The 14403-nt window shown below is 42.2% G+C and overlaps 1 long non-coding RNA gene across 1 annotated transcript in view; it reads right to left on the reverse strand.

The window, feature by feature from the left end:
* Positions 1-802: 802 nt before the first annotated feature.
* The window catches only part of LOC138852310 (uncharacterized), a 646685-nt gene continuing 633084 nt past the window's right edge, over positions 803-14403 (reverse strand). Inside the window, exon 3 of the long non-coding RNA XR_011391639.1 lies at positions 803-1515. This is a non-coding gene — a long non-coding RNA (uncharacterized lncRNA). The remainder of the gene's footprint in view (positions 1516-14403) is intronic.

Raw genomic sequence — 14403 nt, forward strand, 5'->3', positions numbered from 1 at the left:
GTTTTTCTTCTTTCTCTTATTTTTAACTGTTTGATACCGTCATCGTTTCCAACACAAATATTAAAGTATTCCTCCTTAGAAGTCGTCATCTTTGCTGATAGTGGTATTACTTGCGAGACTTTTACTTAAACACAAGAATTCTCTACTCACTCACAGGCCACACATTTCAGAGAGGGGAAAGAGGGGGGGGGGTCTCTCTACCCACGGATGATTTCACACAGGTCAGTTACTAACAAAGGTCACTCAACCCACCAACATAGGAGGGAACAGAGACCAAATAAGAAACACTACAACTGAAAGAGAGAGAGAGAGATAGATAGATAGATAGATAGAGAGAGAGAGAGAGAGAGAGAGAGAGAGAGAGATAGAGAGAGAGAGAGGAACAGACAGAGATAGACTGAACACATCGACTCCAGCTGAGGGACTATTTACCTCAAACTCCTTCTCATCTTTCTCCATTCTTCTCTGTACTGGACTGAAGAAGCCACTGGCTGCCGAAACGTTTCCTCAATAAAGATTCCTAAATGTTCCACAAGTGTCTCATTCTTCAGCTTGTCTGTTTTTTAAACCATTTACATCAAACTCCCACTGGATTCCTTTGTAGAAGAAAAAGTAGCACTCTGGCTACTATTTAAGAAAACAAATGTACTGAATTAACACTGATGACAAACTAACAATGCTATTTTTGTCATATTTGAGATAAATGCCATCCTGTTAAATGTTCCTCTACTAAAGCTATCAACTTTTATACTGCCTTTCAAAGTTCCCGTCTAAGAAACTGAGGGTAACTAAGCAACTGGTGGTAACCTAAGGAACTGTCGATAACCTAAGGAACTGTCGGTAACCTAAGGAACTGGTGGTATCTGAAAGAAATATTTATAACCTAAGGAATTGATGGTACCTAAGAAAACCTAAGAGTACTAAAATACGAGCAGCAAAGGTACTCACTTAAGCAGGTGATCAGGACGCCTAGCAGTAGGAACATCAGGCCCTGAGTGCCGCCCATCTTAGGTGTGGGCGTGAGGGTGTGATCAGGTGTTTGAACTCCAAGGTATGCGGTATCTCGGGTGTCTGATAATTTAGACGTGTGGTCACCAAGGCGTGTGGTCTTTCAGACCTGTGGTCTCGTTGGCGTGTGTTATGCAAGACAAGTTTCAGTGATGTCACAGCTGTGCGGTATGTCTGAGGTGTGGTTTCCAGGCCGTGGTCTTGGTGATGTGATCTCCCAGACGTGTGATCTCGTTAGTGTGGTCTACCAGATGTGATGTCCGAGAAGTCTTGCTGATTTTTTTTTTCCTCCCAGGAGTAGATTTAGTGACGTGGTCTCCCAGGCTGGGCTTTCATGGTATGGTCTCCCAAGTGACGTCTTGATGTTGTGGTCTCCCCAGCTTGGTCTTAGTGATTTGGTCTTCTACGTGTGATCTTAGTGATGTGGTCTTCCAGGAGTGGTCTTGGCCACTACACACAGGGACCACTGTGGGGGTGACCTTAGCAGGATATAGCTACTACACTCACCTGCAGAAAAGAAAAAAAGAGAAAACTGTAATCCTTCCATACGACAGAAAAAAGCACTTAATCATACTTGTCTCTTAATGCTGGATCTTCTAATATTTATGAGTGAGAGTGAAAGGAGAAGGGTAGAGATGAGGCAAATGGCAGGGCAGAAGAATGGGAGAGAGGAGGAAAGAGAAAGAAGAATTAAGGAGGAAAATGGAGAGAACGCAGAGGAGGAAAGTGAGAGGGAAAAAGTAAGGCAATAACTACCAGCAAATGTCACATGAATGGAGAAGAAAGTTTGTTAATATTACTGAGAGTCAATATTTACTACGTGGCAACTGCTGGTAACGTTGATACACTGTGTGCTCCCTTTATTCATGGTATACACTGTGTGCTATCTTCATGGTATACACTGTGTGCTATCTTCATGGTATACACTGTGTGATGTCTAGTGAATTGCGAATACCAGTATGGGTACTACCGCCTTAGAACACAAGGCAGTGAATCTCTGAATTTTAAATAGGGTGTAAAACTAATCTCCAATAGAGCAGCAGAAGCCTAATCAGCTACGGATCACTGAATTTCAGGCGACACGTGGTCGCTTACCTGACCAAGGCCACCTCCAGAAGCTCCATCTTTCTTAAGCCCATTCATACTTTAACGTCATTAAGTTTACTGCGCACTGATTTTTTACGTGCCAAGAGGCAGTGCATACTTTTGTGTGTGCGTGTGTGCTGGCGTGTGTATACGTGTGGGAGGGCATGTGTGTGGGTGTATGTGTGCGAGCTCTTTGTTTCTTTCTAATGTAGCTTCGGACTTTCGCTTGCTATAGCTGTGAAAAATTGACAGTAGTGAAGTGAATGATTACGCTGTAGTTCCTGAAGTGGTTACGGGGATCTTGTGCCAAGAAACTGCCGACTTCAAATCAACTGTATCGGGAAGCAAGTGATGCCACTCAAGGAAGTGTCTGCAGTTAAATTAATTATATAAACAAAAGAATAAATGAGGCAACCACAGTGAAACTAATGTTATCAGTGAATAACCAATCAAAACCAGCGAGACAACCGTACTAGTGAAGTATAAAAATATACACGGCTCTGAACCACCATGAGGCCTGGTCACAGACCGGGCCGCGGGGGCGTTGACCCCCGGAACTCTCTCCAGGTATACTCCAGGAATGAGCACTCCTCACTGCTTAGGTCTAAGGAATAATAAACCACGCAGTCAGTGAAAGTACCAGCCTATAATCTTATAAAACATAGTGTATATATAAGTACCCTTTTTGTTAAACGTACAGTAAAACCTAAGTGTCATAGTGTACTGAAAGAAGTGAGGAATGGACCGGTATAGGGAAGTGTAGTGATTGGATAGTGTAGGTAAGTTAAACCAAGCTGACCACCCGAACTAACCCCCACACAGGTGGCATAAATACCGGTTGTTGACAAATATCGCCAGTACTTTGACGCTAAGTCTTAACATTTTTCTGTAAAACTTGCAACAACTTAGAAGATACATAAATAATGGTTGTATGTAGCAAGTGTCAAGTGCTGACAGCTCCATCATATCCAGCAATGATACTGAACAAGGAAAAGTGCTTTAGGATCTGTAAGATAGACAAAAGAAGGTGGGAGACTGTTACATTCAGCTGGTATTGTTGCTACTTCTGATACAGATCTAGATATACAAAAAAAATCAAACTTTCGTGAGCTGCCTGGGTGAAAATGACTGAAGTCTAGAAATTTTTTATAGCTCCTTGTAATACTTCAGCTGGTACTGTTGCTGATTCGAGTGCTGCTTCTAAAGATGGTACTGGTACAGTTCCGCTCTAGGAACAGCTAGTGGTGGTTCTGTTTCTGAAAATGGTGCTGGTGCAGGTGCAGTTCAAGAAATTTCGAAAGTTGTCTTCCCATCCCATATAATCCCAGGCAACAGGAAGAAGAAATGCAAATTTCAGTGTTTGTGGTGTCTCTAGGCATGGAATGTCTGGAGAAACGAATGGCACACACAAATCGAAAATATGCCTGGATCTCACGAGGAAAGGCACATGTTCTGCCTCCTGCAAATCTTTTTCAACCTGAAATATATTAAACATTGTTATTTGAAAAAAAAAAAAACAACACAAACTTACCTGAATACCATTTGAAAGCGACCACGAGCTACAACCCCCCAACAAACCACGGTAACGTAAACTTTCAATGACAAGATATATTTTAGTGCCAATAAAAAAAATTATTGCAAAAACTTAAAACCTTGCTGGATTGGAGGCACAGTCATTGACGTCCATCTCAGTACGACAGATATTAATGACAACGAAAAAATCTCCAGCAACAAATAAGCAATGCAACATTTACTTTTGCAAAGATACAGAGACTTAAACCATTCAACGACAACAAAATACCACTTACTAGTGGACTCCCCATAGAGTCAATGTTCGCAACTTTCACAGAAACCCATACGAAGGATCACTTTGATGATGAAATATAGACACCTGGGTACAACATAATTAGATGTGACCGAAACAACAGTCAACGGGGGATTTTTATTGTATGTCAAATGATTTTGTTGAAGTTTCAGCAATGAAAACTAAGAACCAAGACCTTGTTATTATAGATAAACATAAGCCTCTAGAAACAACTTCCCAACAGTTCAAGGACCTGAAGTTGAAAATGAATATTATCTGAAAGAATCTTTCAGCTACAGCTCCAAATGTCTTGTAGCTTCGTGATTTCAGAGCAAGACATTTATTGCCCACCTATCATCCTCCATTTTACTGAAAAAGAGGTCTAGGTCCAATAATAAAATTTCTTACTACTTCTTTTCTTAGGGAATCATAATTCACAAGTTAAATTTCAAAGCCCGTTTAATTGTCATATTGTTTCTTATAAACAAATCACAGATCAAATATTAGCTTTTCTCTCGTATCTTACGAGTGCGATATAATTTACAGAGAACTATATACATGACCTTAAGATAATTTCACCATTCACACTGAGTTTCAATATAACTTCACGGGGTTCTTCAGACCCCCTGGGTGTTTAACAAAGTAATTCACAACGGGACGTGAGATACATGTATGTCCACTTTGAGCACCTTTAATGTTTATCAAAGGAACGAAGCTCTCTTACAAGAGAGTTCCCGAGATGTACCATGAGTTGAAGACAAGCTGCTACTGCAGTTGTGAGTGGAAGGGGCCTGACATAAGGTAGGTCACGTGACATACACTAAGGCAGCTCGGGTTAACCAGACACCAGTTGTTGCATAAATGCTTCAATATTCTCGCACTGTGACACCTAATATATTAAATAATTTTGTTATGTGCGTTAATTTAACATGATTCCATATGGTAACTTTATATGTGGCCCCCAGATAATATTGTATAGTCGGACTTGCTTAATTTAGCTATTAATAAGGAAGTTCGCAATATGATATTAAGTGATATCGTCTCAAGGTAATGTGGAAGATAATTTAAGGAGGCAGCTCAGACGAACTTTCTCACATTAATGAACTACTGAAACTCTGTAATCAATTCACCTTAAGCCAGCAAATCGTGGAGCCAAGACTACAAGATCCCTTGACCTTACATTTACGAATAATGATGATCTGATACACAATATAACCGTGTTAATGACAATTAATTCAGTTGACAGCTTATTAATCGAAGATCAGACCCGCATGTCCATGGGTACTGACCACTAAAACGTAAACAGTCATGAGGGTATTTCCACCAAATTCAACTTTAACAACGAGAACATCAACGGGGATCAAGTCAATCATATCCTTAACGAAACGTGCTGGGAAATTATTTTGAATAACTTGGAATGTCATGGATCCAAACCAATTTCTGGAAAAGATTAATTCTCTGGCACTAGAGGAATGCTAAAGGCACATTCCACTAAGCAAAAGGAAAAGAAGATGCAAACTACTGCAGATAAGAAAAGAGACGCTTCCTCTACAGGTTAAGACGAATTATGACAGAGCGTGTCAAGGGTGCTAGACTGTTTGAAGTGAGGAAGGAAGCTGCAGTATTGAGAATAATAGACGGTACTAAACTCTAATTTAATGAATTACACGGAATCCATGAAAGACAAGGGAGCTTAAAGTAATTAAGCTGAAAGAAATCAGTATGGTAATCCCAGGTTAAAACCACGTCCAATATCAGGCCTTTGCTCAAACAAGACGAACTTACACTAATGACTATAAAGATAGGAGTAAAATACTCAGTGTTCCATGACCCCTTAAGGTATGTCCTATGACGAAAGAGGTAAAGGGAACTCAACCTGATGATGTTGGAGGACGGGAGGGATAGGGGGGACATGATAACGATGCATAAAATACTAAGAGAAAAGGCCTGAGCTTGCTGCCATCTGCAGCTCATAAGACTGCCATCCCCACGAGCCCCTTTGGGGCGGGGCAGATGGCAGACCAGAGGCCTAGCTTCTCCCTACGAGCCCCGTGAGGGCGGGGAATGTGGCTAGGCCTAGGGACAGTTGGTCCCAAAGATGAGGGGGTATTTGTACCGCCTCCCATGGGAGACTTATGTCTCGAGACACTCCCCAGATAGGGAGCCAAGGCCGGGTCACCACTACTTGGAAAAGACCCGGGCCGGGAGAGTACCAGCGAATAAAAAAAAAAAAAAAAACTAAGAGAAACTGACAAGGTGGACAGGGCCAGAATGTTCCAGAGATGGGATGCAGAGACAAGAGGACAAAACTGGAAATTAAAAACTTAGACGAGTCATAGGGCTGTTAGGAAGTGTTTCTCAAGCCTTAAAGTTGTCTGGAAGTGGGACAATCTGGAGAGTGAGGTAGTAGAAGCAAGATGCATAATTAGCTTCAAGAAAAGGCATGATAAGTGTCTTGGAGTAGGGACAGAGTGGATTTAGTAGCGACCAGGGCCTCGAGTTGAGACTACACAGCTGCAACCACATACAGATGAGTAGGTGAGTACACACAAACACACACACACACACACACACACACACACACACACACACACACACACACACACTGGTCAGAGGCATGAGCTTCGAGGAGAGGTTAAGGGAATTTAATCTAGTTACACAAGAGAACAGAAGAACCAGGTTAGACATGGTAAACTCAGAGTACTCAGTGGACCTAACAGGGTAAGGAAGGAAGGAAACAGGTTCTCGAGGGCACAGTAGAAAGTTAAAGACGCAGACGGCCCACAGGTATGTCAGAAAGTATTTCTTCAGTCTCAGGTGGTCGGGGAAGTGAAATGACCTCGAGGAATATGTAGTGGAGGCAGACTATTAACATAGTTTTAAAAACAGGAACGAAAAGTGGGGCCAGGAGCTAAGGATCGACTCCTGCAACCAAATTGAGTAAATATAGGTTTGGGAGTGTGTGTGTGCGTGTGTGTGTGTGTGTGTGTTGTGTGTGTGTGTGAGTGTGTGTGTGTGTGTACTCACCTAATTGTACTCACCTAATTGTGGTTGCAGGGGTCGAGACTCAGCTCCTGGCCCCGCCTCTTCACTGATCGCTACTAGGCCCTCTCCCTCTCTGCTTCCTGAGCTTTGTCATACCTCTTCTTAAAACTATGTATGGTTCCTGCCTCCACTACTTCACTTGCTAGGCTATTCCACTTCCTGACGACTCTATGACTGAAGAAATACTTCCTAACGTCCCTGTGACTCGTCTGAGTCTTCAGCTTCCAGTTGTGACCCCTTGTTTCTGTGTCCCCTCTCTGGAACATCCTATCTCTGTCCACCTTGTCTATTCCCCGCAGTATCTTGTATGTCGTTATCATGTCTCCCCTGACCCTTCTGTCCTCCAGTGTCGTCAGTCCGATTTCCCTCAACCTTTCCTCGTACGACATTCCCCTGAGCTCTGGGACTAGCCTTGTTGCAAACCTTTGTACTTTCTCTAACTTCTTGACGTGCTTGACCAGGTGTGGGTTCCAGACTGGTGCTGCATACTCCAGTATGGGCCTAACATACACAGTGTACAGTGTCTTGAACGATTCCTTATTAAGGTATCGGAACGCTATTCTCAGGTTTGCCAGGCGCCCGTATGCTGCAGCAGTTATTTGGTTGATGTGTGCCTCCGGTGACGTGCTCAGTGTTATGGTCACCTCAAGGTCTTTCTCCCTGAGTGAGGTCTGTAGTCTTTGTCCACCTAGCCTATACTTTGTCTGCGGTCTTCTTTGCCCCTCCCCAATCTTCATGACTTTGCATTTGGTAGGATTGAATTCGAGAAGCCAGTTTCTGGACCACATGTCCAGCCTGTCCAGGTCTCTTTGCAGTCCTGCCTCATCCTCATCCGATTTAATTCTTCTCATCAACTTCACATCATCTGCGAATAGGGACATTTCAGAGTCTATTCCTCCCATCGTGTGTGTGTGTGTGTGTGTGTGTGTGTGTGTGTGTGTGTGTGTGTGTGTGTGTGTGTGTGTGTGTGTGTGTGTGTGTGTGTGTGCGTTTTTTAACACGAGAAATAGAACCAGACAGGATTGGAATTCCCAGACCGGACTTTTAATTAGTTGTACTGTAACAAATGAGGACAATCCTGATGCCATCAACCGGCCAACCTAACTCTGCCCACCACCCCCTCCCTGCTGAACCCCCCAACACCCCCTCCCTACTGAACCCCACCACCCCCTCCCTGCTGAACCCCCCACCACCCCCTCCCTAGTGAACCCCCACCACCCCATCCCTGCTGAACACCCACCACCACGTCCCTGCTGAACCCCTCACCACCCCGTCCCTGCTGAACCCCTCACCACCCCGTTCCTGTTGAACCCCCTCACCATCCCATCCCTGCTGAACCCCCATCACCCCCTCCCTGCTGAGCCCCTCACCACCCCGTCCCTGCTGAACCCCCTCACCATGCCATCCCTGCTGAACCCCCCACCACCCTCTCCCTGCTGAACCCCCACCACCCCGTCCATGCTGAGCCTCTCACCATCCCATCCCTGCTGAACCCCCCACCACCCCCTCCCTGCTGAACTCCCTCACCATCCCATCCCTGCTGAACCCCCACCACCCCATCCCTGCTGAACCCCCACCACCCCGTCCATGCTGAGCCCCTCACCATCCCGTCCCTGCTGAACCCCCTCACCATCCCATCCCTGCTGAACCCCCACCACCCCCTCCCTGCTGAACCCCCACCACCCCGTCCATGCTGAGCCCCTCACCATCCCGTTCCTGCTGAACCCCCTCACCATCCCATCCCTGCTGAATCCCCCACCACCCCCTCCCTGCTGAACCACCACCACCTAAGATGTTCAAGGACATCTTACCTGCATCACAGATTGTACTACCTTCTTTCCTGACAGGAAAGCAGGTAGTATAATCTGTGATGCATTGAAGTCACCAATACTTCCTAGTCTGATTGAAAGTGTAGCTTTGTTCCATTGCCCATCTTCTTGAGTAAGGTTAAGTACTTTCGTAAAAGACAAACCTCAAGTTACAGTCGTATTCATGCAGTGTAGGGTTATTATGTGAGGGTGCATATCTTATAAAATATGTTAACCTGAGCAGATTCAAGCACTTCGTGAGACGATACAAGGCATCATGGCTGTCAAGACTGCCTATTCGTTGTTCCATCCTCCTCAAGTCGTCCAGTTTCTCCATGAGAATTTAGTCAATGACATCAATTCCCAAAGTTGTTCCAAGCAAGACGCTATTTGTGGGGAGCATTGATCTCGCTTCATCTATCACTTGTTGATTGACTGAGATGATTTCACATTTGGATGGATTCAGGATGAGTCCCATTTCCTGTCCCCGTGTCCTCATCTATACAAGGTCATCTAGCAGGGATTCCTTTGTACCTGTCAGCGAGTCATCATCCAGAAACCAGATGTTTGGCTCACTGGTCAACCTCACAGTGATTTCTCTAAACGCTATACAGAAGAGAAATGGTACGAGAGGATCCCCTTGCTGCACACCCTCTGGTGACCTGATTTCATGTTCTCCAAACAGGAGCATTGATTCCCTTCTGTATCCAGCTGAAACAAAAGGGAAGAGACAAGGAAAATGCTCTTGTACAGCTGTTAATACCACGTCTCTTTTCAGGAGATTAAATGCATTCTTGAAATCTAATTTCACCACTGCACTGTCCTGAGGCAGTTGTTGATTTTTTTTTTTTATTCGCCGGTACTCTCCCGGCCCGGGTCTTTTCCAAGTAGTGGTGACCCGGCCTTGGCTGTTGATGATATACTCCCTCGTTGCATGAACCGCTGCTTGGTTGAAGCATCATGGCCGCCTCTGTGCCAATACTTCGGAAAGCAGTTTTGGAAACGAGGCGGCGAAGAGTGCTACCCACGGCAATGGGCCTAACTCCTCCATCCTTCTTTTTAAGGGCACAAAGTGATGCACCAAAAAACGAAATGTTTAATTTTGTCAGGAATCAGACCAGCCAAGGAGTTGTTAACGAGCCTTGTCATCCCCGAAAGCAGTGTCTATGCAATCTCTCCGATAACTGGATTGTTATTGATACATATATATATATACATATATATATACATATATATACATATATATACATATATATATATACATATATACATACATATATACATATAAACTAAAAGAGGAGGCAGTTAGGGTAAGATATAAACAGCTATTGGAGGATAGATGGGCTAATGAGAGCATAGGCAATGGGGTCGAAGAGGTATGGGGTAGGTTTAAAAATGTAGTGTTAGAGTGTTCAGCAGAAGTTTGTGGTTACAGGAAAGTGGGTGCGGGAGGGAAGAGGAGCGATTGGTGGAATGATGATGTAAAGAGAGTAGTAAGGGAGAAAAAGTTAGCATATGAGAAGTTTTTACAAAGTAGAAGTGATGCAAGGAGGGAAGAGTATATGGAGAAAAATTGAGGGGTTGAGAGAGTGGTGAAGCAATGTAAAAAGAGAGCAAATGAGAGACTGGGTGAGATGTTATCAGCAAATTTTGTTGAAAATAAGAAAAAGTTTTGGAGTGAGATTAACAAGTTAAGAAAGCCTAGAGAACAAATGGATTTGTCAGTTAAAAATAGGAGAGGCGAGTTATTAAATGGAGAGTTAGAGGTATTGGGAAGATGGAGGGAATATTTTGAGGAATTGTTAAATGTTGATGAAGATATTGAAGCTGTGATTTCGTGTATAGGACAAGGAGGAATAACATCTTGTAGGAGTGAGGAAGAGCCAGCTGTGAGTGTGGGGGAAGTTCGTGAGGCAGTAGGTAAAATGAAAGGGGGTAAGGCAGCCGGGATTGATGGGATAAAGATAGAAATGTTAAAAGCAGGTGGGGATATAGTTTTGGAGTGGTTGGTGCAATTATTTAATAAATGTATGAAAGAGGGTAAGGTACCTAGGGATTGGCAGAGAGCATGCATAGTTCCTTTGTTTAAAGGCAAAGGGGATAAAAGAGAGTGCAAAAATTATAGGAGGATAAGTCTGCTGAGTATACCTGGTAAAGTGTATGGTAGAATTATGAAAGAATTAAGAGTAAGACGGAGAATAGGATAGCAGATGAACAAGGAGGCTTTAGGAAAGGTAGGGCGTGTGTGGACCAGGTGTTTACAGTGAAACATATAAGTGAACAGTATTTAGATAAGGCTAAAGAGGTCTTTGTGGCATTTATGGATTTGGAAAAGGCGTATGACAGGGTGGATAGGGGGGCAATGTGGCAGATGTTGCAAGTGTATGGTGTAGGAGGTAGGTTACTGAAAGCAGTGAAGAGTTTTTACGAGGATAGTGAGGCTCAAGTTAGAGTATGTAGGAAAGAGGGAAATTATTTCCCAGTAAAAGTAGGCCTTAGACAAGGATGTGTGATGTCACCGTGGTTGTTTAATATATTTATAGATGGGGTTGTAAGAGAAGTAAATGCGAGGGTCTTGGCAAGAGACGTGGAGTTAAAAGATAAAGAATCACACACAAAGTGGGAGTTGTCACAGCTGCTCTTTGCTGATGACACTGTGCTCTTGGGAGATTCTGAAGAGAAATTGCAGAGATTGGTGGATGAATTTGGTAGGGTGTGCAAAAGAAGAAAATTAAAGGTGAATACAGGAAAGAGTAAGGTTATGAGGATAACAAAAAGATTAGGTGATGAAAGATTGAATATCAGATTGGAGGGAGAGAGTATGGAGGAGGTGAATGTATTCAGATATTTGGGAGTGGACGTGTCAGCGGATGGGTCTATGAATCATAGAATTGATGAGGGGAAAAGGGTGAGCGGTGCACTTAGGAGTCTGTGGAGACAAAGAACTTTGTCCTTGGAGGCAAAGAGGGGAATGTATGAGAGTATAGTTTTACCAACGCTCTTATATGGGTGTGAAGCATGGGTGATGAATGTTGCAGCGAGGAGAAGGCTGGAGGCAGTGGAGATGTCATGTCTGAGGGCAATGTGTGGTGTGAATATAATGCAAAGAATTCGTAGTTTGAAAGTTAGGAGGAGGTGCGGGATTACCAAAACTGTTGTCCAGAGGGCTGAGGAAGGGTTGTTGAGGTGGTTTGGACATGTAGAGAGAATGAGGCGAAACAGAATGACTTCAAGAGTGTATCAGTCTGTAGTGGAAGGAAGGCGGGGTAGGGGTCGGCCTAGGAAAGGTTGGAGGGAGGGTGTGAAGGAGGTTTTTTGTGCGAGGGGCTTGGACTTCCAGCAGGCATGCGTAAGCGTGTTTGATAGGAGTGAATGGAGACAAATGGTTTTTAATACTTAACGTGCTGTTGGAGTGTGAGCAAAGTAACATTTATGAAGGGATTCAGGGAAGCCGGCAGGCCGGACTTGAGTCCTGGAGATGGGAAGTACAGTGCCTGCACTCTGAAGGAGGGATGTTAATGTTGCAGTTTAAAAACTGTGGTGTAAAGCACCCTTCTGGCAAGACAGTGTTGGAGTGAATGATGGTGAAAGTTTTTCTTTTCCGGGCCACCCTGCCTTGGTGGGAATCGGCCAGTTTGTTAATAATAATAATATATATATATATATATATATATATATATATATATATATATATATATATATATATATATATATATATATATATATATAATATGTATATATAATATATATATATATATATGTATATATATATATATATATATATATATATATATATATATATATATAATATATATATAAATATATATATATATATATATATATATATATATATATATATATATATATATATATATATATATATTTATATATTATATATATTTATATATTATTGTACCCACGAACAAGTGGTATTGATCAGTAACAACACTGTGACTAGTCAAGAAGTCGAACCCATGCTGCTTTGGCATGCCTCATTGTGAATGAAAACTCATGACGCCTTAATCCACGGGATAACACAATTCTTAATTAACAGTAGCGCATACAGCAGAATTGGATGTTGTACTCGCTACCCAAGGATATACGTATATATATATATATATATATATATATATATATATATATATATATATATATATATATATATATATATATATATATATATATATATATATATATATATATATATATATATATATATATATATATAATATATATTATAAATATATACATTACATATATATATATGTATATTATATATATATATATATATATATATACATATAAATATATATATATATTATATATATATGTATAAATATATATATATTATATATATATGTATATATATATATATATATATATATATATATATATATATATATATATATATATATAAATATATATGTACATGCAAACAATCGCAGAAGGGCGATCTTAACTATGCAGGACAAGCCAGGGGGAGGGGGTGGAAATCTTTAGCTCAAGTACTTTCACACTTCTCAGTGCGTCATCAGGAGCTGTGCAATGTTGCAAGGGAGCAACCAAAGCAGGGAGAGAGGTCTCCGAGTAGCGTAGGTGTCACCGGCCACGGTTACCCTTAGACTCGGTAAGGTTAACCGCGGCCAGTGACACCTACGCTACAATGAGACCTCTCTCCCTGCTTTGGTTGCTCCCTTGCATCATTGCACAACTCCTGATGACTCACGGTTAAACACCTGACGCGCACCGGCCCAACTGGACAGGTCATTTGCACAACTCACCAACAAACTATTCTACCCAAGAAAATTTAAAAGAGACTTGGGCAGAACTTGTTCATTTAAGTCGAATTTTTAACTTGTGGGACTTGATCAGTGCAGAAGAAAACTGTGAAACAAAAGATATATGATTAGGAAAGCTTATCGAGAACATTCTGAAGAGTCGTGTGGTATCCATTAATGCAATAAGATCACAGTAAACAGGTGATTTCAGAATATGCAAAACAACCACTCTGAAAGAATAGAGAAATTCCAAGCGCTGTCGTGACTACTCACATTATCAAGGAAGTATGAAAGTAAAGCATCCAAGGAAGCTATATAAGGGGTCTGGCCAACACCTCACTGTCAGATCCCACAACGGTTAAACACCTGACACGGGCCGGCCCAACTGGACAGGTCCTTTGCACAACTCACTGGATGCTTTACTTTCATAGTTCCTTGATAATGTGAGTAGTCACGAAAGCGCTTGGAATTTCTCTATTCTTTCAGAGTGGTTGTTTTGCATATTCTGAAATCACCTGTTTACTGTGATCTTATTGCATATATATATATATATATATATATATATATATATATATATATATATATATATATATATATATATATATATATATACACACACACACACATACACACACACACACACACACACACACACACACACACACACACACACATACACACACACACACACATACACACACACACATTCACACACACACACATTCACACACACACACACACATACACACTCTCTCTCCCATAGCCATTCCCCCACCCTCCTCTCTCTCTCTGAATAGCTGGATAGCTGAAGAGAGCAGGAAGTGTGGGCTACAAGTCTTAGCTGCAGAAGCTAGGATACAGTACTTAGAAGAGG

This window comes from Cherax quadricarinatus, chromosome 6 (assembly GCF_038502225.1).
Source record: "Cherax quadricarinatus isolate ZL_2023a chromosome 6, ASM3850222v1, whole genome shotgun sequence".
In the NCBI taxonomy this organism is placed as follows: Eukaryota; Metazoa; Arthropoda; class Malacostraca; order Decapoda; family Parastacidae; genus Cherax; species Cherax quadricarinatus.